The sequence below is a fragment of the Pteropus medius genome, unplaced genomic scaffold, assembly GCF_902729225.1.
Source record: "Pteropus medius unplaced genomic scaffold, Ma_sr-lr_union100, whole genome shotgun sequence".
NCBI lineage: Eukaryota > Metazoa > Chordata > Mammalia > Chiroptera > Pteropodidae > Pteropus > Pteropus medius.
The window spans coordinates 24,167,321-24,190,522 of record NW_024342471.1 but is presented as its reverse complement, the minus strand read 5'-3'; the positions used below and the strand labels follow the sequence as shown (position 1 = coordinate 24,190,522).

The following is a 23,202-nucleotide window of genomic DNA, read 5'->3' as shown; positions in this document are numbered from 1 at the left end:
CAGACGGCGGTCCATCGGCAGCCAGCCCTGGCGTGGACCATGGGGAAGAGCAGACCACTGATAGCATCTGCTGCAGCGGCCACCGTCACCGTCACCGTCATCGCCGCCATCATCGTGACGTCATCGCCCTCAGCAGCAGCAGCGTCATCGTCACTGTCATGACCGTCTTCGTCTTTGTGGCCATCGCTGCCACCATCATCATCCCGTCACCGTGGTCGTCATCGTCTTCATCATCACACCATCGTCACTGCCATCGTTGTCTCCATCACATGCCAAAACATCCGCCGAAACACAGGCCTCACGCACGTCACAGAAATGAACTCAGAATGGATCGTAGACTGAAACAAACTGCAAACTGCAGAGCTTTGAAGAGAGGCACGTGACATGCGCTGACCTGTAATCTGGGGCGGAGCGGGGTGAGGGCAGAGGCAGCGAGACCAGGGAGGGGGCCACCGCCGGGGTCAAGGTAAAGCTGGAGCCGGGCCAGGTGGAGGCAGGGCAGGGGGGCCGGGGCGGTGGTGTCGCCTGGTGGTGTCACCCACGTAGGCTTTAGTAGCGCCGCGGAGTTTCCTGGCTGGTGGCTCTACTGTGGGGGACACGTGTTCCCCAGGAAGGCCCCCGTGAGGAGCTGGGCTCCCTCGCCCCCAGTCCCCGTGGCGGACACCCTCAGGGGGCAAGAGGGTTCGCCCGCTGCGAGGGGGGGGTCTCCGGCCCAAGGAGAGCGCTAGGAAATGAGGGAAACTCCTGTGCCGCATCCCAAGGCGAACGCCTGTGGCCGTGGCCTGCGTCCGGCCGCCCCAGAGTGACACGGTCTCCCTCCTCCACGCCGCTGCCACCCCAGCCCTCTCTCCGCTTACAGGCTGTCTAGGGGGTTTAGGGGGTCAGAAGGTGGTGTCTCGGGGGTTCTCAGGGCTGTCCCCGCGGAGACTCGAAACCAGAAGACGGAGTCCGACTTGGTCTGGAGGGTTCGTTAAACGGGAATATGCTTAATTCTTTCCTTCTTTATCAGTTGACAGCCTCCGAGAGATAAAGCTTATTTTATTTAAGCTTTCACACACCCGGCGAGATAAATACCCCTGAATCCCAGTCTTCACAGGGGAAAAAAAAATTAAAAATGGACGAAGTCAGAATCTTGAGTAGGTTTCTTGAAACTCAAGCAACGGTGGACCTGCACGATCGGGCCCGAATGAAATCACCCCGCACTGCGGTCAAGGTGGAGGAGGGGCTTGCTCCTGAGTAGGGCTCAGGTGACCCTCTTGGTGCAGATTGTTCTAGAGAGGACAGTACCCAGCTTCTGTCGCAGAGGGACCCCGGAAGTCAGGTTGGGGGGAAGAGGCGAGGCTAGAGGAACAGCTGTTGCGGGTTCGAGCCGCCGGGTAAAATGCACAAAGGGTCTTTGTGTGTTATTTCTCGCAGTCACATTGGAGTCTACAGTGATGTCAGTAGAATGAAAATACAGAAAAATGTTAAAAATAGTATGAACTCGATGACCTTTGAATGTTTTGTTTGCATTCATTAATATATTCTAAAGATTCAATGAAGCTTCTCTTATTAAAAAAAAAAAATACACAGTAAGCACTGTGTGAGTCGGTGGGCCACCATCGCAAAATACCCTAGCCCACGGGCTTAAACAACAGACGTTTATTCCTCACAGTTCTGGGGGCCAGAAGTTCAAGACCAAGGCGTCAGCAGATTCGGTGTCTGGTGAGGGGCCGCGCCCTGGCTTGCAGACGGCCGCCTTCTCACTGTGTCCTCACATGGCAGAGAGAGAGAGAGCTCCTGTGTCTTCCTTTCCTTATAAGGACACTAATCCCGCCACAGGGCTCCACCCTCATGACCTCATCTAACCCTGATCCTCTCCCAAAGGCCCACTCCCTAACATCATCACGCCGGTGCCGGCTTCCTGGCCGATTTTTCCCAGAGTCCCCGGCTGGCCGGCAGATCACAAGCCGAGCAGAATTCCGAACAGAATTCGACATGCGAACTTGGGGCGCACAAACATCCATGCGTCTCCATGTCCCTTCCAGCTCGGAGGCCCTGATGCTGACGGGCATGGATAAAGCGCCCACTATGCATCCGGCCCAGGGCTAGGTGTTATCAGACCTAGGAGAGGCCCAGGCTCTGCTCCATCTGGCATCTGGCTGGTGGGACTGGACATCGGTCATGATCAGAGCAGAGGGAGAGTGAGCACTGAGGGCCCACACCACAGGTCCCCGGCAGAGGGTTGGCACCCTGGCCTACTCGAGCCGCAGGAACAAAGGCTGCGGCCGGCCCACACAGGAGCACCTAAGCCCTGTCGCACCCCTACCCCTGGCTCCTCCACGAACAATCCCACCTCCCCACGGGCGGGCACAATCGTGGCACCTCTATCGACACACCCCTGTGGGCGGGAGTCACTCACAAGCTGAGAGGTGACAACGGGGCGAGGTAGGGGACGGCGGCCCCCAGCCTTCCCCGCCCGTCAAGGGCGATGTGCCAGAAAGGCCACCTGAGAGGCCCAGGTGCCGGCTGCTTGGCAGAGAATTCCCAGAGTCACCAGTTGGCAGCCGGATCAAAAGCAGAGCAGAATTCAGACAGCTTCTCGTATGGGGCTTATTTCTAATTAATTCCTCTCTGGCACATGCAGAATCTGCACTTTCTCTCCCTCCCGGCTCTTCCAACCCCATGCATATTTAAGAGCTTGACAGCTTTCCTCGTGCTGAATATAATCACATCTTAGCTGAGATCGGTGCGAGCTGGTGGTCTTCGCTCCCGGCATCACGGACCACTTCTGCTCTTCGGCTTCCTGCTGGCCATGCCTGAGCCCCCTCGCCCAGTTCATCCACAGGCCCAAGGGCAGCAGTCGGTGCTGTTCCATCTGTTCAGCATCCATCCCCTCACCTCTGGGAACGACGTCCACATTTCCGTTCGGAGATACAGTTGACCCCACTTCTGAATCTACAGGTGGCGCCAGATCCAGACCTGGCCAATCAGAGTGCTGGGTCCCTCCAGCCGCAGTGATTGGTTCAGGGATGTGCCCATCACCCACAAAAGGCCAGTGAGAGGCTTCTCTGGGACCCCTGTTGGGGCTGGAAGGATAAAGGCACTCTCTTTTTGCGAGCGAGAGGAGATTCTGGAGTCCTGGCAGCCACCTGATCACCAGGAGGGGAAAGCTGGACTGTGGTTGAGATCCTGGTTTCATTGACTCAGTGGACCCTTTCGGGAGGGACCGTCTTGTCCCAGTGGATGAGGGACTGCTCTTCCCCGTAGCTGAATGCCAGCTCGTTAATACACAAGGAAAGCGGGCATTAGCAAATTCATCATTTGCAACTCTGAGTGAAATAATTGATTCAGGGAAGGATCATCCATAGATACTAAAACCATGAAGTGAGAGGTTGTTGGGAGAACAGATTCTTTGCAAGGGGCCAAAATATCCCCTTACAGGATAATTTCAAAGGGAAAATAAAACTTTTCACAGAGGAAAAGTTAGCGGCCCCTTTTCTTAGCATCTCTAAGATTGGGACAACCTGACACTAGGTTTTTATGGGAAATCGGGGCGAGAGAAGAACAAGAAAATTCAGAAAGTGGGTTCGTCTACAGAATAGCCGGATGGCCCTTCGTGCCCTCTTATTGTGCCCTAATTACTCCCTTCTCCGTCGAATCCAGCGGGATCCAGCCTGGGCTCCCCCACCTGTATTATTTACTGTGACCCTGGCTCGGGGGAGGACAGGCAAGAGGAGAAAATGATGCCTGTTTCCTCACAGTTAACAAGCACAGCCCCTTCTGAGAGGGGACAGGAGTTGTCACCCCCGGGAATGGTCAGGATCCAGAGCCCAGCGGCTCTGCTCTCAGGGGTGCTGGGCAGAGACACCCCAGAGGGCTCCCTTGTGGCTATTCTGGTGATGTGGGCACCGCGAGGCGCCATCTGCCTGGGAACGAAGGGCACGGTGGCCTGGGGTCGGACAGGCTGGACCATCTAGTGGAGAAGTTTACTTCTAGAGGAATTCTGTGCCACTCAGCAGATAACAGATGAGACTCAGCTGAGTGTCTGCGCCTACGACGCCTCAACCGAAATCAGGACCCTGTCACGCTTATCCCCCTGTTCCTTCAGCTCCACGTCAGTGATAACTAGAGACTCGCACACGGTCAGGCGTTCACAGTTTCCTCTTTGTGCCCCACACGCGGGTGTCCTATACACTTCAGCCCCGCCAGGGCCCAGCACGGCGCCTGGCCCACAGAAGGCTCTGGATCCACATTCGCTCAATAACATGACTCGATAAATGAAATAAAGAGGATTTTGAATCTCCACGAAGCAGGGAGTATGTGTAATATCAGACAAATTAGGCCTACACCCGGGGCTCTGGTCCCCGTGGACCCTCCATCGCCACCCCGGACCGCTGCCTTGGCTGTGAACAAACTTCCTCCAAAGGCTGCTCTCAGGTGGGGTCAGCTCGAGGTACCTGTGCCCGGGCCTGCCCAGTAGATGGGGGTGGGTGGCTGACTTTGAAACCACTTTGGCCTTCGAGTTTTGAAAGAGGTCGATTCTGCCGAACTGCCCTGAATGCTAACGGCACAGGAGTTTCATTTGTATTCAGACAGGAAGAGAATCAGCCGCTCTGAGGAGACGATGCTGCTTAATTAGGTCTAGTAGTTAACTCAGAATAAAAGCCACATGCTTCAGGGAGCCAGGAAGGCACGTGAATCTCCGGGGACTCAGGCTTCAGAGGAGAAGCCGCGGAATAAGAAGCCAGCGGTTTGGAAACGATGGACTCGCTTCCCAAAAGAAATAGACCAGCACCTCCCCGTCGGGCACTGAGGGGGTTTGCTCTCCTGGGTCCTGACTCAGTCAAAACTGAGGAGAAAAAGTGAGAATGCGTTGGTAAGGGCTCAAGTGTGCACGTGCGTGTGTGTGACGTACAGGTCCACAGCAGGGAGAGCCAGTTTTCAATACAAGCAAAACAAACCCCTTCTAATACTCATAGCAGCGTATCTGGTTTGTAGCCAGACAGCTGGAAGCAACTCAAATGCCCATCCACAAAGGACGGATGAATCGCCTGAGATGCCGTGGAATACTACGCAGCCGTGAAAAGGAACAGCCTCCTACTGTGCACTAGAACATTGATGAAATGCAGAGAAATAACGATTAAAAAAGGTGGCACCAAGGGTTGCATACTGTGTGGTTCCATTAACGCAAAGTTCACGAGCAAGAAAAACTAACCCACAGTGACAGAAGGCAGAATGGCCCTCGCTGTGGCAGGAGGTGCGAACGGGAGCCGACACGCTCTGTATCTTCATCACGGTGGGGGTTAGACAGGCGTGCGTTTGTGCAACATGTGTGTGTACAAGGAGCACACCATGCTGAGTGGAACATGTTCTAAGACCTCTGCACGCTCCTTGGTGTTTGTTATACCTGTTGAAATCTGTGCACATTGAAAGGGAACCCTGTTCTAGGTGACGTGGCAGCTGAGGCATGCGTCTCCCTCACGGCACTGCTCGGTGTCACATTTGTGACACGCGCAAGCTTGGCACCCACATCCCTCCCAGCTCAGGTAATGGGAAGCATCAGCCTCGCAGTTATAGGTTGAATTCTTTGCAGGTGTCTCTGCAGATCATAAAACAAATTACGTGTTTTCCCGCATTCTCTCTGCCCACGTGGCTTAATAAAGTGGGGGCTCGGCGTTTCGTGCGTGTATTTAAGAGCTCTGAGGGGCGGGGAGACATGAAGACGCTCCAGATTCCCGGTTCGCTCCTCATGAAATTTCACGGCAAGCGTGACGACGTCCCCGTCACCACGAAGGGAGAAATGAATTATGCTTCGAAGTTATAAGATGTGAAAATTGATTCAGGAACGCTAGCTGTTTTCAATTTTATACTGCCGTTTATTTTAAGAACGCCCAGGCTCTCCCAAACTGGAGTTTATAGGCGGATTGAAAAATATAATTAACACTTCGGTGACGCTTCAGGTCCTGGGAGGTGGCTGTTTATGCTCTGATCTGCGTAGCCGAGGCAAACGGGATTTAAACCAGGCTTAAACAAGGAAACATCCAACGATAAATAAAACATGAAGAATCTGCTGCCTTTTTCCAGCTTCTCCTCCCATCCTCTCTCTCCTTGAACTTGTATGTGGAGACTTCCCTGAGAGACAGAGAAAACAGTTAGCGAGGGGGCTCCGGGGACTTTCAGATTCAAAAACTGAGAGGAGGCAAATCTCGCAAGGAGCCCCGGTGAGATAATTTCGTTCGCACATCTGCAAAATGGGATGATGGGGTGGCCGCGAAAACATAGGGTTTAGAGACAGAAAGAGCTCATCCCCAGATTAGCTTGGTCACAGTCCAACTTTCACAAGTCCTTTGGCCTCTGGAGCCTCGATTTCTTCCTCCGTATGCTGGGGACAGCAGCAGTGACCGCTTCTAGGGCTGTTGGGAGGGTTAAGTGGAGTGAGTCGCGCCAGGGCGAAGCGAGGCCTCGGAGGGAGCAGCAAGCGCTGGACCTTTTTGTCCTTGTCCCCTGTTGGGCAGGGACCTGCAAACACTGAAGAACCGGGTCCCTCCTCATCACCTGGCAGCAAGGACAACTGTATAATTTGGGGATGCCACGGCAAAATAAAAACGTGGGGCCCCTCGTTCAAAAGCAGGGGGAAAGCGCCTTTAAAATGACCATAAACTACAAGACTTCTTCCTTTCTTCTGTGGTCTCTTGACTTGTCGTGTGTTTCTATTTGCTGTCCAAAGTCGCCCTGAGTAAAGAAAAACGTTTGAAGATTAGCACGAATTCTGTTATTCATCTCCATATTATTGAAGGTCGCTTTTAAATACAAACATGAGAGCATTCGGCCCGTGTGTGCGGTCACCGAAATTCGTGCTTCGTAGCTCAGACATGCACATGTATCCCAGAACAGCGAAAATACCGCACAGAACTAACTCGCGCGTCCGCCATGGCGCGGGCCCCCTGGAGACCGCCCGGCTGTCCTTCTCCGGATGACGAACCCCCAAATGGATATGAAGCATTTAGAAGCCATGGACCGGATATACACACAGTACCATGGATGTGCTTTAAACCACAATGTCGAGTAAAAAAAAAGAGAAGAAACAATGAGATCTATCAGCCACGTATCATTTTCATAAAATAAAATGCACACACACGTGAAATGACAATGCGTATTTTGCAGGGGGACAGGACAGCAAAAGGAGACACATCAAACACTGACCGACGGCTGGGACTGTGGGCATGGACTTGTCGGAATAAATAAACAGAGGAGACAGTGAAAAATGGTGTCAGCTGTTGCTACTCGTGCAGCCCAGGGCTGGTCCCCTGTCGCTGAGGTGCAAGGCCAGCACCTGGCCTGGCCCGCGGGCTGGGCCTTGCTGTGGAAGGCCCCGCCAGGCAGCATGGAGGCTGCACTGGGAGCCGCAGGGGAAAGAAGGAAAGCCAGGTCCCCTTCCCGCCTCGGCTCAGCCCCCCGCAGCACGGCAAGTCTCTGGGCGCTGTCCTTCCGTCCCAGCTCGGGCATGAAATCACATGGGCCAGCTGGGCCTCGGCTCCAGCAGCCCCTGGGTCTCCCTCTGAGACCAGAACCGTCACCTCCCAGCTCTGCCGCCCGGACAGCCAGGTCCCCGCAGCCCCCCGGAGGCCTCTCCATCTCTCCTTCCACATGTCTTCTCTTTCCCTCCCCACCGACCACGAGCCCGGTCGTCGGACACCCCAGGTTGCTGCCACCACCTCTATTTGGTGTGGATGAGCGAGGGAGCCCAGCCCAGGGCCAGCTCATTGAAGATAAAGGTCAGGGAGGTGAATCTCCAACACGGTAGCTCACCACGTGGGGGCAGGGGCTGTTTACATTCACATTTAAGTCACTCGCTATTACATAAGACTAAACATTCAGTCCCTCTGGTGCACTATTGCAGGGGCTCAACAGCCTCGCAGGCTGGCGGCCACAGACTTAGAGAAGAAACAGTGTGCCCCTCGTCAGAAGGTTCTGTTTCTTGGACAGTGCTTGTCTGGAGCTCAGGGAAGACGGCAGGGCTGGGGGCGTGGGTGGTGGTCAGTGTCGTGGATGGAGGTGGAGACGGCCGGACCCCCAGATGCGCACATCACAGCACTGGCCGTCTCTGGCCATTCGTGAAGAACAGGAGAGGTCTGGGCGCCCGGTCCAGCCCCGGGCCGCTGCCTGTCTGCACGTGAGCTGGGAAACGCGGCTTCGGCCAAGATGGAGCCGACCACTGGGCGATAAGTGGAAAACGGAGAGGAGAGATGTGTAACTCCCCGCTTTGGCCTGTCAGTCACATCATTAATGGAGATTTATAGACACAGTGGTTTAGGGAGGCAGCTTTTTCTCTCCGCCTGTCAGCTGATTGAGGACGGACCCGCCGGTGCTGCCACATCGTTCCCCGCCTGCACCCAGCCAGCTGACCAGTGATGAAGCCCCCTTGGGGTGACGCCTGCACGCTGGACGCCCCACGATCGCTGAAGTGTTCATTAGGCTGCAGTTGGGAGCACGAGTGACCCGGACAGAAATCCCGAATTGGCCACTCGGCAGCTACGATGCCGTGGGCATTTTACTCAGGCTTTGAGACACCGTTTCTCCATCTGGCGGGGAGTTCTAGAAATCTCCCTCACCGGACCACTGATGCAGGGAGAGGATGAGATGCTGCAGGAAAGGCCATCGCACAGAGCCGTAAGTCCTCACAAATGGCAGCTGTCGATGTTACTTTAATATGGAGGGGGATTCACGTTTGGCCTATCCCCACGCCTTCCCCACCGTGAGGGGTCTCTGAAGTCCCGAATATAACAATACTACTCTGAAGCAAGTTCAGATCTTCTAGAAATTTCCCCCGAAACAGAAGCCTCGTAGGAACTGACTTAAGAGAGAAGACAAGGATGGTATTACACAGAGCCGGTGACTGGTTGGGCCATCTCACCTGCCTGTCTCAGAGGCTTCAGTGACAAGGATAGTGCCCCTCGGGGCGGGCGTGAGGGTGGATGTGCAAATCACTGGGCAGAGGGAGGTACTTAAAGGATTTCCCCACAGCGTTCCTGCAGCAAGAGCTGCCTCCTGGGGAGCTGGCCTTCTGGAAAACTCGCTGGAGAAAGGCTTCAGGAAGACCCCGTGCGGGCGCTGCCGAGGTGTCCCTGTGACTCAGGGGGATGACCGATGCAGAAAGCCCCTCGGCCCAGAGAAAGCACCGGGCTTGCGGGAAGCCTGGGTGTGGCGCCAGGGCCCGGCGTGGGGAGCTGGTGACTGCAGGTCTGCTCTGTAGACCTCAGCGGGTAAAGAGATGAGGGGTGATGCGCCTCATGCTAGCTTTGAAGTATGTCCGCCGGTCCCCTCCCTTCAAGAGGCCCGGCTGCGTTCCTATCCCCCGCACGACTTGCTTCCAGCAGACGGAATATAGCGGACGTTCCCAGGGCATAAAAGGCGTGCAACAGCATCCTCGCCCTTTCCCGTGGACCGCCCGGTCTCGGAGAAGATGCTCTCGTGTCCTGAGGACACTCGATGCGTCCTGCGGAGAGATCCGCGTGGCAGGGAACTGAGGCCTCGGGCCCACCGCCGCCGAGGGCGCACATCCTCCAAGCAGATCGTCCAGCCCTCGTCTAGCCTGCAGCTGGCACAGCCCCAGCTGACATCCCGACGCGACCCCGAAAGACTCACTGAGCCAGGCCCGCCCACCCAGCGTGACCCACAGATCCTGTGAGAGAATGCATGGTTGGTGTTTGAGCCCCCCGCTTCGGGGGACGTTTGGTACCTAGCACTAGATAACTAATACTTCGATTGATGAATCGAATGGATGAACGGAGGCTGGTTTTATTCTCACATGTTAACGAGAGACTTAGTATGAAGAATAACACAGCGGACACTCTTGGCTGCCTACGAGTAACCGTTGTCTCTTCTTTCTCGGCAGTTTCTTACTTCGAGAAAAGGAAAGACACTTCATTTTGCACATTCTTTTTTTTTTTTGCCATGTGTCTGTCTATATCGTAGGTTCAGGAAAAAATTTTATAAAAATTCAAAATAAAAGAATAAGCGAGATAAGTGCTGTCATGGGATGATGCCAAGAAACGGTTTCGCAGCTGACTTGTTTTGCTTCATCTGCACAGTACGGTCACGTTTATAGACAAAACAGAATGATGAACAGGCTCACACTCACGCGCGCTCCCGAAGGTCGGCGTGGACACCGACCACACCGTAGGGAGGGGTGGAGGGTGGGGAGGATACGCCTGCCTCGTTGTACTCCCCATGCTTCTAGAACTTTTTATTTTTTATGAGAATGCTTGTAAAATATTTGTGAAGATGTTTTAGGTAAGAAAACATATAATTTTAGACAAAAGGCATCATCATACAGCATGATGCGCACTAAAGGAGAGCCCGGAGCTGTAGGAGGATTGGGGACGGCAACTAAAGGAACTGACCATCAGGGAAGGCTTCCTGGAGAAGGAGGCATCCAACTTCTCAGAGGACGTTGCCTCTCCTTGAGTCAATGGCAGAGCGGCTCTAGCGGGACCTGCCTCTCCTTCCTCCTTCAATGCCGGCAGGATTTGCTGGGCCAGCGGAAAGGGGAGCCATGACCTGCAAACATCAGAGCCCCTGCTTCCCTTCCTCCTGCACGGGCATCTGTCCCCTTTATAATAATAATAAATTTAGGTTAAATAACAATCACCACTTAGTGCCAGGTGTTGCTGGAAGCACTTTGTCTTCACTTAGAGAAGAGTACCATTGTAATCGATGTTCTAACTTTACAGACAAGAAAATAGAGGCACAGAGAGGTGAGGCGACTTACCCAAGGTCACACAGCTGGAAGGTGGCACAGCCTGGATTTTGGACCCACGCAGGCTGGCTTCTCGATCCAGACCCTCTCACGGGGCTGCCTGTCCTGCTGGGTGCTCGCCCTCTCTAGCAGTCTCCCTCCCCAAGTCCTGCTTCTTCTCTCTCCTCTCCCCCCTGCCTCCCCCGCCCCCCCAGAACCACAGGGCTGGCACTGAGGAAGGTCAGCGTCCTCCTGCAGACAGCGCATTTCAGCAGCTCGGGGGCCTGAAGGCGACCATCCTCTCAAACCCTTTAGGATTTATTTATCTAATTAAAAACCTCTCAGCAGCCCAACATGCTGGAAGAGTTCATATTTAAGCAGCACACGTGGCCGGCCCAGTGCGTTGGGCAGAGCAGCCCTATCCCAGGGCATCACCTGCTGGACCTTGGTGCGGGGGAAGGGCATCCGGAGCAGCCATCCATCCCCGCTGAGTCAGCCCCGGCCAGCTGCCTTTCCGGCCAATGAACCTGCTACTCGGAGCTTCCTTTTTAACTAACTCCATATCTCAGGCGGCCGGAGCACGTGGGCAAACTTCTGTCTGACTTCCCCGCGAAGCCCGAGCACATCCCAGTTTGCTTTCTAAGAATAGAAGCAAGGGATGGGGAGGGAGGAAGCCGGGATCTAAAAATGAATTTGCAGCCCAGAGCGAAACAAGCCAGCCGAGGAGAGGGGAGAGAAAGCGACACACATGCACGCGGCCCAGCCCGGCGGGGGCTGTCTGCGGCGTCCCGGGTGTAAATCGCGGACCTGGCCGTCTGCCCGACTGTCTAGCAGGGATGGGGGTGGGGGGTGGCGCTGCTCATGCCAGGAGCCGGCAGCTGGGGACGCCCATGGGAGGCTGGATTCTTTTCTGGGCTGGTTGGTTTTCCCCAGGAGGCAGAAGTGACTCACGGGCTTGCAGGCTGGGCTCAGGGGCTCACGAGAGCCCCAGATGTGACACAAAAGGTTTCAGAAATTCAGAAGCCAAAGGTCGGGCCGGGGTTAGCAGGTGGCGAGGTTCCGCCATCAGGGACACCCCTACCTCCACCTGGAAGGTGAGACAGAAGAGGACACCCGAACTCCGCCTCCCGGGGGGACACTGGGAGGTGGCGCTCTGAGCTGCTGATACTAACGAAACCAGTATCAACAGCAACGAGAATAACAGCTACTGTTTGCCGAGACTTCGCTGTCAGCCACCGCTCTAAAGACTTTACTCGCAATCTCACTCGAGTCTCGCGACAACCATGTGCCACAGAAGCTATTCCTGCCCCCGTTCCACCGATGAGGAGACGGAGGTAGCGGGTGTTTGTCCTACGTCCAAGTCACATGCTCGGGAAGACGTACGCCAGGATCAGAGCCCAGGCGAGTCACCCGCACCTCCGGGGACACTGCATCGCTCAGCAGCAGCATCCCCTGGCTGCAGCCCCCCTCTGGTTGCCCATGACAACAGCAGAGCCGCCTAGGTGTGGCAGGGGTGTGGGGGCAGGGGCGGGGCCATCAGGAGTCCTTGGACCCAGCATCAAATCACAACAAACTGCAAGGAGAAGTTTCCTCTCTTTCCACTCACTTTCTCGGCCTTTCCAGTGAGACTCGTCAAGAAGAGAGCCTCGCTGAGCGCTGCTCCCCGCCCCGCCCCGCACCCGCCCACCCCGCCCCATGCTGGCTCCCTTCTGAGCCAAGAGCCCGGGCCAGCACCTGCCTGGAAGTTAGTAAGGCTGCTTTGTTCTCTCTGTTTATTTTTCCATTTTTATGGAACCTGACCCAGACTTCCCTTTTAAGGTGGGGATACAGAGCTTACTTTTAAGATAAACTCGGTTTTAAAAGTAAGTCGAATCCTTTAGAGACAGATACTGAAATATTTCTGGATGAAATTACAGGATGTCCAGGATTTGCTTCAAAATAATCTGGAGTGAGGGCCGTGAGTAGAGATATAGAGCAACAAGACCGGCCACGAGTTAAAATTTTTTGAAGCTAGGTGATGGGCGTTATATTATATATAATTATATATATGTTTATATATAATTTCGTACGTGATTTTAATATATTTTATGTATTCTATTATAAATTATATACAACTATATAAATTATATATTTTAATATAATAAATCAATATATAGAATATATTATGTTACAATAGTTTTATATTATATATTCTATATTATGGATACTTTATATTACACTATTCAGGCTACTTTTGAATGTGTTTCAAATTTTCCGAAAGAAAAACCTTTTCATTGCTATTTAAAAATTTTTTAAGGGAATTGTTTTAAAGAGGAAAGGTAAGTAATAGCCTAAGCGGGAGGCACCCAGGGGTGGCAGAAGCCATGACGGCGACGGGCTGACGAGCAAGGTGTGCGAAGCGCTGGCCCCCGATGTGTCCCCACCACTACAGGTCTGTTCTTTCCCTGGAAGCAGGGCACGTGCTCACCTGCCGCCCCCACCCGGGCCGTTCCCCTTCTGGCCGCACGGAGGCCCTGGGCAGGTCAGTGGCCTGTTGCCACCCTTGCCGACCTTGAGAGCGAGAGCAGGGGAGGAAGCCTTGCCTTTGTACCTTTCCCCTTCCACGATGTAAAAATGCAATATTGCTCGAATGATTCCCATCTGGAAAGCGAAGGCATCAAGAGTCAGCAGGCCTGGCTCTGGAGAGGCGTGTCGCGGGGGCTCTGTGCCGAGGTCACGCGCAGGCCGAGCTGCAGGCCCCACCAGAGGACCTCATGCTCAGAGCCTGGAGCAGCCGGCCTCCTGGTCTACCCGGAGCCCGGCCCCGGGGAGGGCGCACCCACAGTGGAGCTGCGGCAGAACCCCAGAGGGTCAGGGCTCTGGAGTCGGCCAAAGGGACGGGGAAGAGCAGAGACCGTGAGCCCATGAGAGGAAGGCACGGCGGGCCTCAGAGTCCCCTCCTAGAGTCCCAAATCTGTACCTTTGCCCCCCTTGGGCCCCTCCCAATCAGGGCTTGAACTATAGCTTCAAACATCGAAACGCCTCTTCCCCATGGACAATCATTCATTCATTCATTCATTCATTCATTCGTTATTTGACTACCACTTACTAAGCGGCCCCTGCATTCTGGGGATTGTTCTAGGAGCCAAAAACACAAGCGGGTTAAGGACACTTCCCAGGTGTCTCAGCACTGCCAGGCCAAGAAGACCCTTTGGCCACCCCCATTTTCAGAGTGGGGGGTCTGAGGCACTCACAGGGGCGGAAGGATGCTGCGGAGGAGAAAAGAAAGACGTGCCAACAGCTGTGGTCGCTGAGCGTCACTGAGCACAAGCTGGCTCCCCACTGTCCCTTCCCCGCCCGCCCAGCAGCCCGGTGAGGCGGTGCCGCTAGTAGATGCCTTCTGCCCGCGGAGCCGAGGAGAGCAGTGGGTATGTGACGTGAGTGCCCGTCGAGTTCCAAACACCACGGAGGACTCTGTGTCGGATCCGTGTCGTCCGGTGCCGCAGCTACGAGCCACGTTCCTCTCTCTGAAAAGCCCGAAGCCTCCATCCAGCTTGGAGTGAAGCGAAGAGGCTTAGCTGGGAGCGGTTTATGACAGGCGGGAATATTATGAAGGCACTTAAGAGTTATTAACACCTTTTATGAACCTCATTGTTTAAAAGCCTGCCACGCTTAATCATTTTAGCACCGTTAAATCGGTATTAACAACAACCCCAAGACGTGCACTCCAAAATGTCACCATTTGATAGCACTCATGAAAAGCAATGCCTCGGAGAATATGGGCAGAACAGGTGAGCTCTCAGCCTCCCTGGGAATGCGTCCTTAGCTTGGGAGGCCCTGAGTTAAAAGGGGAGGGATCCCCTACCTGGGGATCAAATTATGCCCCCGCCCCGCTGCCTCCCAGCCATTCAGCCATCGCTAGAGCAGATCTGGGGTCCTGCTGGGGGCTTTCCTGAGGAACCGCCCATGAGCCCCGCTTGGAAGAACCCGCTAGGAGGCAGGCCTGAGAGCAGCCTTCAATCAAGACAGCACCGGCTGGGCACTGTGTAAAGCGAGTCACGTTTTTATCATTTTCACGGTCGTCGAACAATGTAGACACTTGTCAAGTAAAAAGCGTCCTCCACTCTCAAATCCCAGCTCTGCTAGCTCGAACGCTGTGTGGCCTTGGGCGAAGGACTCCGCGTCTCTGAGCCTCCGTGGTTTCATCTGTAAAAAGGGCATCAGAATAGCACCTGCCTCCTAGTCACGTTGGGAAGGGAAGCGACAGGATCGGCACATTCAGCGCAGTGCCGAGCGCCGAGGTAGGGCTCCGTGAAGCGTATGACCTCTTCCTCTTCGGAGGTCACGTCATGAGCAGACTGGGGTGTACCCTTTCAGACTTTTGTGCACCTATAAAATGCGTCTGCACACGTGTTTCTACGATCATGTCTTCGATGGTTCTTTATAAAACTGAAACCATCTTATTTAGGCTGTTGTGCGTCTCCTCTCTGCTTTCTGTGTTTTTCTCACGTGGCAGAAAGTCATGGAGAGACTTCGACCGTGGTGTCTATTGTGTGGCAAAATTTTTCTGAAAAGTATCAAATAGTAAATATTTGAGGCCTTGTGGGCCATCTGGTCTCTGTTGCAACTACTCGACTCTGCCATTATAGCTCGAAAGCAGGTATAGACAAAATGTAAACAAATGGCTATGTTCCAATAAAACTTTATGTACAAACACAATCAGTGGGCCACTCTTTGCCCTTGGGCCGCAGCTTTCCAGCCTTCCAGCCTTCCAGCCCTGCTCAAGCCCCATCCTGGTGGACAGCTCCCTGTGTCGAAGAGTGAGGTTGTACCGTTGTTTACTAAGGGTCCCATTATAAGGTATTTAAGTTGATTTGCAAGTGTGACTTTTCAAAACAGTGCTCCCAGGTCTCACACTCAGCTCTCTGGCCATTGGTGCCAGGGGGATGCCCCTCCCCCACCGGAATTGCTGGGTGATGGGGAAGATGCCCCTGGAATGTCACCAAGATGTGCTTTAAGTGCACGGAGCTCACGCCTGGGCCAAGCAAAGGCTGAAAGGCACATCGAGAGGTTAATTGCTCCCGCTTCTGGACCAAGGCAGAGCCATTCTAGAAATGTGACCTCTTCAAAGTCACCGAGCAAGGTAGTAGGGAGCAAAGTGATAGGGACCATATTTCATAAGCGGACACTCAGCCCTCAGCTGACGGACCCGGGCCCCCTCCTGGCACTCTGGCTCAAATAACTATGACCGACTTCTAACAATCCTGCAACCTAGGGACTGGTGTCACCTGCACTGCTAGACTAGGGGACAGAGGTTTAGAGAGGGGACAGTAGCATACACTAAGTCGTGGCTCACACATATATTCGTATCTACATGATTTATTTTATTTTCTAACTGGTTGTCAAAATGTAAACATCGGGACATTTCACATAGAAATCAGGATTGCGGCCTCTCTTGACTGCTCAGATGGGGCCTCCCATGACCCGCCTGAGGCCCTCGCACGTGCCGAAGGCTCCAGGCACCCCAGACCCTTTCCAAAAGGGGCTCCTTCTCGTCTGTTTTTCTGGCCTCAGCCCAGAAGTCTCCTCCTCCTCCCAGACCTGCAGATCCAAGGCAGGTCCCCTCCCCAACTTCTACTCCCTTCCCAGACCCTCCCACATCTCCCAGCAGTACCGTGATCTGCAATTATTTGATGTCATTTGTCTGTTTGCTCAATTACCGCCTGTCTCCTCCCACCCCCACCAGCCACAATGAACGCTCATTCAGCCACTCGACTCTCAGCCCCTGTGAAGAGGCAGAGCCAGGATTCGAACTCAGGCCCCTCCGAACACCGCAGTTCTCCCCCTCCCTGGGCGCCCTCCTCCCGCACCGTGGTTAAAGGTCAGGGCTCTAGAACCACGTTGCCACGGAGATGGAATCCCGCCAGCTCCCGGGCTTGTCCGGGCATTCGACGGTCTGCAAGGGTTAGAACAGTGCCCCGTGCAGGGTAAATGCCATGTTAGCCATCGTCACGTTCTCACAATTCTTCACCTCTCAGTAGGTACCAAGGTCCCCAATGCACCTCCCTACAGCAAGTCCAAACCGGACTTCTGGCTTGCCCAAGGGGCCAGCCCACATGCGTCCTAAGCCCTTTGCAGCCCATGGACTCCTCCCAGCTCCACGAGGCCAGCGTAGTTATCGTTCCCATTTTAAAGATGAGGAGACTGAGGCACCAAGAGGCTTAGGAACGTGTCCCAGATAAAATGGTTGGTGAGGGAAAGAGCCTGGCTTCCGCCTCACGCCCTGAAGTCTAGAAGCCCCATTCAAATCGTCAGGCAGTGCTGCCTCTTGGGGAAGTGACCCTTTCAGGCAGCAACTCCACAATTACACAAGGGGTGGTGTGCCGGGGCGCTCTCTGCAGCATCGTGGCCGCGTGACGAAACCAGACACAATCTACGTGTCCATCCGCAGGGGACGGCTTGAATTCCAAGGGCCGCGTCCAATCACGAAGGCTCTGCCACCGTGAACGGCGATGATAGATCTATATTCATCAGCATGGAAAGCTGTGACAGCTAAGCGGGAAAATGCGAGCCACTAAACAGCACCCGTAGTGGGTTCTATTTTTGCTTCAATATATATTTAAATATATATGTATGTCTCCCCCCGCCCCATGTGTGCAAATATGCATAGACATGAGACTGGGAGAAAACGCAGCGAAATGTTAAAAGCGGTGTTTCTGGGCCGTGAGAGTCTGGATTCTTCCCACCTTCTTTCTTCTTATAATTTTCTGTTTCTCTCTCTCTCTCTCTCTTTTTTTTTTACCATGAGCATGTATTGCTTTTACGATTGGGGGCGGGTGGAGATGTAAAATAATGATTTAGCTATTTTCATTTTGAAAAACGTGCAATTTGCTTTCTGCAGGTGAGGATGAATCACGGCACCTCTCTAGGTCCCAGGGAGAAGTCACACCCTTCGTTCTCACTGCTGTACAGATTCGAGAGTGTGGAGGTGCCATTATTTATTTAACTGCCTCCCTAGTGACGGCCAAGGGGACAGGGCATCGCTCCCGTGGTCACGTTATGTTGTAAGACTCCATCTTTCCAGCAGACTTGCTCTATAGATTCTTCCCCTTTCTACCGTCTTTGAAGGAGCTGCCTGCCACAAGCCCCACGAAAGCCATGAGAAAATCAATGCGACCAATAGCCCAAGGGACTTTGGAGCTGATTCTTCTCAGCCCCGCGCCTTGATTTCCGGGGAGACCACAGCCCCAGCCAGTACCTAGATTCCAGTCACACGTCGATTTAGCAGATAAAAATCCACAATGTCCAGTCAGGTTTGGATTGCAGTCACATCTGGGACATACTTACGCTAAAAAATTCTTCGCTGTTGAACTGAAACTCAGATTTAACCGGCCGTCCTCTATCTTACCTGGTGGCCCCACTCCTAGACCTCACGCAGAAGACCCTGAGCGGGGCGCTGAGCAAATCCTTCCCTCCTGCTGGGAAGGCCTGCTCAGCAAACCCAGGGGACACCCTGAAAACAGCTCGATGACAAGGCCAGCTTGGCAAAGACAGGGACCAAATCCCAAGTGCTTTCGCAGCTGAGGTTTTTCAGCACCAAGTCGCCATCCCTAAATTTTGGCTCCCCTGGGCTAGAATGTACCCAAAACGTGCCTCCGGGGCTCCCAGCAAGGACAGTGCAGGGCTGAAGCCCTTCGCAGGTAGCACTCCCCTGTCCCACAGAAAGAAGCGCGCCCTGCCACGCAGCTCCACGGGGGGCCCGTGACTCTGCAGTTACAAAGGTAAGTAAGATGCAGTCATTCCTCAAGGAGGGTGTGACCCAGTCGGGGCCGCGAGGCAGATAGGGGAGACAGAAGGCTGAACAGATAGAGACAGAAACAGAGACAGAACAGGAACAGAGGACAGGGTGAACAGACATAGGTGCAAAAATGTTCGCAGGAGCGCTATTTAAGACGGCCAGACACCGGAACAGCCCAAACGCCCCTCGACAGGAAACTGGATCCGCGAACCGTGTGTAGTCACACAACGGAATAGTGAACGGAGAAGCCGCCGACACACACGAGAATGAGACGGAATCCTGGACGAAGGGACCAGATGCAGAAAAAGAGCGTATTGTATGATCCGCTCACATCAAGTTCCAGAACCTTCAGCTTAATCCGTGTCCTAGAAAACAGGGAAGGGGCTGCCTCTGATTGGGAGGTAGTGACCCCAAGGGGCATCGGGGTTTCTGCTGGCCATGTCCTGTTTCTGGGTCTGGGTGCTAGTGACGTGAGTGTGCTCATTTTGTGAAAATTCACTCATCTGATCATGTGCACTTGCCTGGGTGCATGCCATATTTCAACAAATGACCACACGGAAAAAAAAGAGATGGATTTATCAACAGGTGCAAAGATAAACGAGCTGAGATCTAGCCATACAACGGAATCCTACCCAGAAATAAAAAGCAATGAACATTGCTACACACAACAACACGAACAAATCTCAAAATAATTATATTGAATAAAAAAAAAAAAAAACAGACCCAGAAAAGCACATACTGCGATTCCATTTATATAAAACTCTAGAAAATGCAAAGTAAATCTATAGTGGCAGAAGCAGATCGGTGGCTGCTTTGAGGGAGGGGCGGGCGGGGGAGGTTACTAGGGGACACAGGGGGACTTTGGGAGGATGACAGAACTGTTTAGCATCTTGACCGTGGTAATGGTTTCACGGGTGTGTACAGAGGTCAAAACTGACCGGATTCCACACTTTAAATCTATGCCGCACATTGTATGTCAACAGCTGCCTCAATTAAGCCATCTTTAAAGTGAAGTTAGGACCCCAGGATTTGCTGATGGATGGATGGAGGGGTGAGAGACAGGACGGAATAAGGAATGGAGGGGAGGTGGAGCCTTTTGTCACAGTTGACATTTATTGTCCCATGCCACCCCAGCTCCTGCAAGGCAGGGCCCAGGTCTGGGACTGTTTGGGACTGTCGTTCCGTCGGTAGTCAGCACAGGGCCAGGCACCGGGAAGGACCCAGCATCTGCGGGGTGCGGGCCAGCTCCCCGGGAAGCAGCGTCCTCCTCTAAGATGCCGCAGTCTGCCCAGCGCTGGGGCTGCGTTTGCCTGTGTGTTTCCCTGGTCAAGCCGTCACTCACGGCAGCTCCCGGGGAGAGAGCAGGAGAAAGTGGGGAGCTGAGAAGAGGGACCTTGCCTTGCTGAGCCCCCCACAGTGTCGCCGAGAGCAGGAAAGAGGCTGGCACTCACTAGGCACCCCTACCTGCCACCACCCTACCTGACCTGCCCCATCAGCACCCGGAACACCCTGCCGGGTCAGCACTCATACTACACACATGGTACAGGTGAGCAGACCGAGGCACCGCGGTCAGGCACCCGATCTCTAGGCGGTGGACCGTAACCCGGAGTGATTACCCCCTAGTTAGGGTTGGCGGAGTTAGCAGATAAAAATACCGGACACCTGGTTAAATTAGAATTTCGATAAACGATGAATCATCTTTGAGTGTAAGTATGTCCCAGATACTGCCTGAGACAGACTTATGCATATATTTGGGACAAACACACTGAAAATGATTCATCGTTAGTCTGACATCCATATGTACCCAGGTGTCCTGCATTTTACCAGGCGACCCCATTCCAAGCAGATACATGGTGATGTCTGGAGATAGTTTGGGTGGTCGCAGCTGGGGGACATTGTTACCAGCATCTTGCAGGGACCAGGAATGCTGCTGAACACGAGGACAGCTCCCAGGACAGAGCATTATCTGGCCCCGAATGTCAATAGTGGCGCCGCTGAGAAACCGTGATGTAGGGCCCGAGTTGGATCTGTCACGTGGGCTGAGGGGCGGGAGGGGGAGACCTGGAGGCATCACGCCTCACTCGGGAAGCTCACAAATAGGAACAGAGAGCACCCCCCAAAAGAAGGGGCCCATCGTCACACGCCCCGAACAAGTGCATCCAACAGTAGCATTTGTCAGGAGTGTGTACATTGATACAGGGGCATCTAAAAGTAGATGTATAACTACAGAAGCCCGAGTTAGCCGTCCGACGGTTCGGCGTGGAGATTTGGTGCAGCTCCCTCTGAGCATCCTGGTTTCCTTGGATACGCTGGCCACGCATTAGCTGTCTCCAGCCAAAAATAAAAGATTTGCGAGAAAGAAGCCACAGGACGTTGCTGCCACTGCTGCTGTAACAATCATCGTTTTAAAACCCAGACGCCCCAGGCTCCAGGACAGGCCAGGGCTCAGCTCTCTCTCCCTCCTGTCTCAGGGGCATGTGGGGGGTGACAGAGTGGGCTGGCTCTGGAGCCAAGGGGTCTGAATTCAGATCAGACACTCACAGTAACTGGACAGCCGTCAGTAGCTTATTTGTCCTCCCCAAACCTCAGAGACGCGCCTTCTCTGTTAGGCCAGAGAAAAGACGCCCCCCACTTCCTGGAGCTGTTGGCGCAGAGCGAGGCCCGGCACCCAGGAGCTGCTTCCGGTTCTGCCAGAATAGGCCGGGGTGCACCCGGAAACCAGGCAGCATCAGACACGCAGAGGTTGTCGTGGCTGCCGAGGGGACAGTGGCACCCCCACATCCACCCTGGCTGTCCTGATCCCGAACTCGAGTCTTTCCACTGACAGGTAAGAGCCTCAGTCTCCAAGTCCGACAGGCTGGATTCAGGTCCGGGCTCCGTCGGCTGGACGTGGGACCTACACTCTCTGGGCATCGTGTCGCATGTCTGTAAAGTGAGGGCAGTGAGGAGGCCCCATTTCAGAAACTGAAGATTGTCATTCCCGGGGAACAGGACAGCACCGGGTTGACTAGTGTTCCCCAAAAGTCATGCTCCCGTCTAACCTCAGAATGTGATTGTATTTGGAGATAGGGTCTTTGGTGTCATTAGCTAAGGCGAGGTCATACCGGATCTAGGGTCTTTATAAGAAGGCCGCATGAAGACACAGAGACACTCAGAGAAGACGCCATGTGATGATGGAGGCAGAAACTGGCGTGACACGGTGACAAGCCACAGAACGCCAAGGAGAGCCGGGAGCCACCAGGAGCTGGGAGAGAGGGCTGGCGCGCACCCTCCTTCAGAGCCCCTGGAGGGGACCAGCCCTGCCCACAGCCGATGTTGGCCTCCGGCCTCCTGAGCCGTAAGAGGAGTTTCTGTGGTTTGAGCCGCCCGAAAGACAGGGACCAGGCATCTGTGGGACTCCTTTTGCATCTCCCTCCCTGTCACCTGCGGTGGCTGCTGAGATCGGAAGCTGTGCGGTGCAGACACTGGAAAAATAGTTCTATACCTCCCGCTTTCGGTTCCTGGGGCCACCCGAACAAACCATCACAGACTTGGCGGCTTAAAGCAATAGGAATTTTCTCTCCCAGTTCCAGAGGCCAAAAGTCTGAAATCAGTGTCACAGGGCTGACATCAAAGTGCCGGCAGGGCCACGTCCCTTCCAGAGGCTCTGGGAGCCCTGTCTCAGGGACTCTTCCCGCGGTTGGTGCCTGTCACTGCTCCTTGGCTCGTGTCCGGATCACTCCAATCTCTGCCTGAGGTCACGTGGCCTTCTCTGTGCTTGTCAACTTCTCTGTGCTTGGCACACTACAGCCTGAAGTCCTCACCTACAGGTGACAGCACCTGCTCAGCTCTCACCCGGTCCGATTTTTGATTTATCAGAAAGAGCCGGATATGTAGATTCGTGAATGTGAAATATCCTCATTGTTAAATAAGCAGTTAATTTAAAAAATGTAAAGTGCTCTGTATATCAAGCAAGACACAGCCAGCCAGTGGTCAGCAGCTGAGGCTCTAGGGACAGACTGACTTGGGTTCGAATCCATCCTTCACCAACTGCGGGACCTCAAGCAACTTACAACCTTCAACTTCAATTCCGTTATTTGTAAAATGGGGTGATAAGACCAACCTCCTCAGGTTGCAGGCTGGCACTGAGATGCTCCAGGAATGAAGCTCCCAGCACGGAGCCTTTCACAGTGGATGCACGAGAAGGGCTGTGGTTATTATTATTGTTGTGTTTCTGAGATGCATTTTTTTTCATATTTTAATCATTCATACACTTGGCTGTAACCTACAATCATCCTGTAAATTTCACATGGTCAAATATCTGTCCTGCCTCCTCTTCTCCCGTCAAAAGTTGTTTTTAAATGGATCCTGTGACTTTAATAACAGATGCCTTCCTGTCCTAGGTGTGGAGATAAAATGCATAGCGCTTAAGGTGGAGAAGAGATGAAAGCCACAGACTCTCCCTGCCGTGGGGTCCGTCGTATGTATTCAGGGTTGTAATCGATCACGGACATGAAGTCTGAGAATCCAGCTTGTCGCATTGGCAAGCGACCCCCAGGGGGAGGGAGAGTAGCCAGTGTGAGTCCTGGCACTTGGCTTCCTCAGGTCAGTTCTGAGAGTCCAGGGTGACACCACGCAGGATGGCAAAAATGAAAGCAGTGGCATCATCGAGTCTCGATGAGGATGTGACACATCAGGAAGTCTCAGAGGACAGCTGGGGGCACGC

The 23,202-nt window shown here is 53.8% G+C and overlaps 1 long non-coding RNA gene across 2 annotated transcripts in view; it reads right to left on the bottom strand.

The window, feature by feature from the left end:
- Positions 1-1,594: 1,594 nt before the first annotated feature.
- Positions 1,595-23,202, bottom strand: part of LOC120603867 (uncharacterized) — a 29,585-nt gene continuing 7,977 nt past the window's right edge. For both annotated transcript variants that reach the window (XR_005653201.1, XR_005653202.1), the window contains one exon: positions 1,595-6,714. This is a non-coding gene — a long non-coding RNA (uncharacterized LOC120603867). The remainder of the gene's footprint in view (positions 6,715-23,202) is intronic.